Below are 2801 nucleotides of genomic sequence, written 5' to 3' on the forward strand. Positions count from 1 at the left end.
CTTCAGCAAAACTCTTTGGAGAATGTACATACAATTACAATCGCAAACATAGTTGACCGCGAATATAAGTTTACGCGTCTTTCTTCGCCGTCGACGAGGACGCTTTTCTTTGCTGAAGTTCGAGTCTAGGGACGATATATGCTGCTTAATATAGATAGGCTACTTTATTATGAAGGTGTAAATAAAATGTTTCGGCTAAAAACTAGAATTTTGTTCCAAATGCCCAAAATCTTTTTAAAAAATCTATCAATTTCACTAATTTTAACCTTAAAATATTTGCAATAATTTGCGCTATCGAACATATCAAAAACAACTATGTATTGTTAATAATCTTTTGTCAAGCAATAAACAATTGCTTTCAGTAATTAAAATACTTAAACATTTTTACATTTCATTAAGTAGTTAATTATCATATTTTGTGTTTTGTTTTCTTTTTTAATTTACACGCATTTCCGAAGCACATTTACTCGCCATATTTTATCAGCGTATTAGGTATTAACCGATTTTTAAACCCCACAAACACCAACGAAGTCCACTGGTGAATATCTGTTATACTACATATTTTATATTCCCGTACCTTTATGCACAAACATACTCCTTTAGTAGGATATAACTTTAGTGTTATAGTGTCGAACGTAAATATTCATTGGCATGGGGAGCAGTTGCGTCACCAAAGGCGCGAAGAAATGTCGGAGAGACACAGACACTGGAGGCGTGGCGAAGAGCCGTTCGAATGGTCAATGTAAAACGTTCTCGCGGTGCTGCAGCGGTTGCATTGTTCATTTTACTAAATATGCGCTTTTAACTTTCTGCTGATTTTCAACTGCTCACAGCTGGGTGCGCTACAGAGACAACAACACTGAAAACACCACAACAATCCTTGCATTTTTTCTATTTTGTGCAGATCACAACAATTTTCGCCTGCACTTACGCTGCCCCGCCCTGGCCCACCGAACGCTCACTGCCATGTTGACTTTTATAATCCCAGTTTTTATTGTTGTGGACCTGCAGCTATGTTGTTGCTTTTTTTGTTGTAGCAGCAAGCTGGATTTTTGGCAAGAAAATATTTTATATAATATTTTCCTTTGAATTTTTCATATTTGTCATTTTTGCTTTGTTCGCTTCTGTGGGGCACTCCCGCCACAGAGCAAGCAGATTTTATTTTTACTTTTCATATTTTGCTAAAATTGTGGCAACGCCAGGCAATACATACCGGTTAATGGTTGTTTCTGTTGTTGTCGTTTTTGCGCTTGTAGCATGGAATTAACAATTTATTTATTATTTCACTTTTCGGTGGCTTTTACTGGTATTTCGGTTTTCATTTCTCGCTTCATTTTGGGGCTGGCGTGGCGTGTTAAGCGTCGAAAAGCACGTATTAGCAATCGCTTGATTTAGGTTAGCTAAGTTGTGGGCACTTAACGGTTTCTGGCACTTGACGTACATAAAGCTGCACATTGTTTTAGGCTGGCTTTGGTGGAATTTGACAAACGAACATGCGAGTATTATGTGTTAAATTTATAGAACCCTATATCATTTTATTTGCAATATAAGGTTAATTTTTTTCAAGTAAGCAAATAAAAAAAATAATTGTGTATATTTAAATTTTCTTTGGGTACTTTTTTATTGTTGTTGGTGTAATTTAGCTATGTAACATTCATCCCCTGGTATGTATATATGTTTAAGTAATGTTTTTTTCTTAGTTATACACTGAGAGGAAAAAATATTAAAATCAAATAGAAACGTAATTGAATTTACTATAAACGTCAACGAAAGTACTGCATATTGATAAATATTCAATTTAATTACGCGCATATTAAAACGACCGTGTTCGTTCTGAAAAAGCATCCGTGAAGTGTACCATCAATACAAAAACCAAAAAAAAATTTTTAATTTGCATGTTGCCTGCAATGGAATTCGAACCCTGACCCTCTCTGGATATCAACAAACTGTGAAAAGCATCTTTGCGCCCTCAGCTATAGCCAGACATGTCAATGTGCTTTCAAATGTTGAATTTCCATCAACACCACAGCATGCGATTTGTACGGATGAACACCTCAGTAGAAATCTTATGCATACAACATCGATTGTGGTGGCAAGAACTTGCTGCTGTGCATGCATGCCAGTATAATTGCACTTTCATCGCCATTCAACACGTGTGGCTTCTCAGAGCGTATGCGTATTCTAACCATACACTTGTACTACTGCTGTATACATATGGCTGTATTAATGTTTCAAACATGCATCGAGGCATAAAAAAATACACATAATTAGTGCTTGCAAATGGAACAATATGAAAGCATTCTAGCACGATATACATATATTTCCATACGTAAATTCTACTTTTCTGATACATTTTAATATATGGTACATACCAGTACAAAAACAAAGGATTGCATTTACATATGCAAATCCATATCATGCAAAACCCCTATTGGTGCCGAAAGTATTTTCCCACAATACGTCCGTTCGCAAAAATTGTTGCTCAAGACTGAAGATATTACAAACATTTTGTAGTCAAATTTATAGAGAAATGTACTTACTTAAAATAACAACAAAATACGTTCGCTTACAGTTCGCCAGAATTTGACTTTATTTCTAAAAATTCATGACCGCTCAAGAATTGTTCACACTTTTCCATTCATACAGCATGCATACTTCATTAATACATACAACCGATTTCTACTGGGATGTACTATATCTGTATGTGTGTGTTGTCACCGCTCTGCATGCTGGGGATGCATATGTACACTTACATATACATACTCAGATGTGAACATTCAAATACGTGCGTAATATATTTT

Source organism: Rhagoletis zephyria, unplaced genomic scaffold, assembly GCF_001687245.7.
Source record: "Rhagoletis zephyria isolate East Lansing unplaced genomic scaffold, Rhagoletis_zephyria_1.1 Rzeph_scaffold_01796, whole genome shotgun sequence".
Lineage (NCBI taxonomy): Eukaryota > Metazoa > Arthropoda > Insecta > Diptera > Tephritidae > Rhagoletis > Rhagoletis zephyria.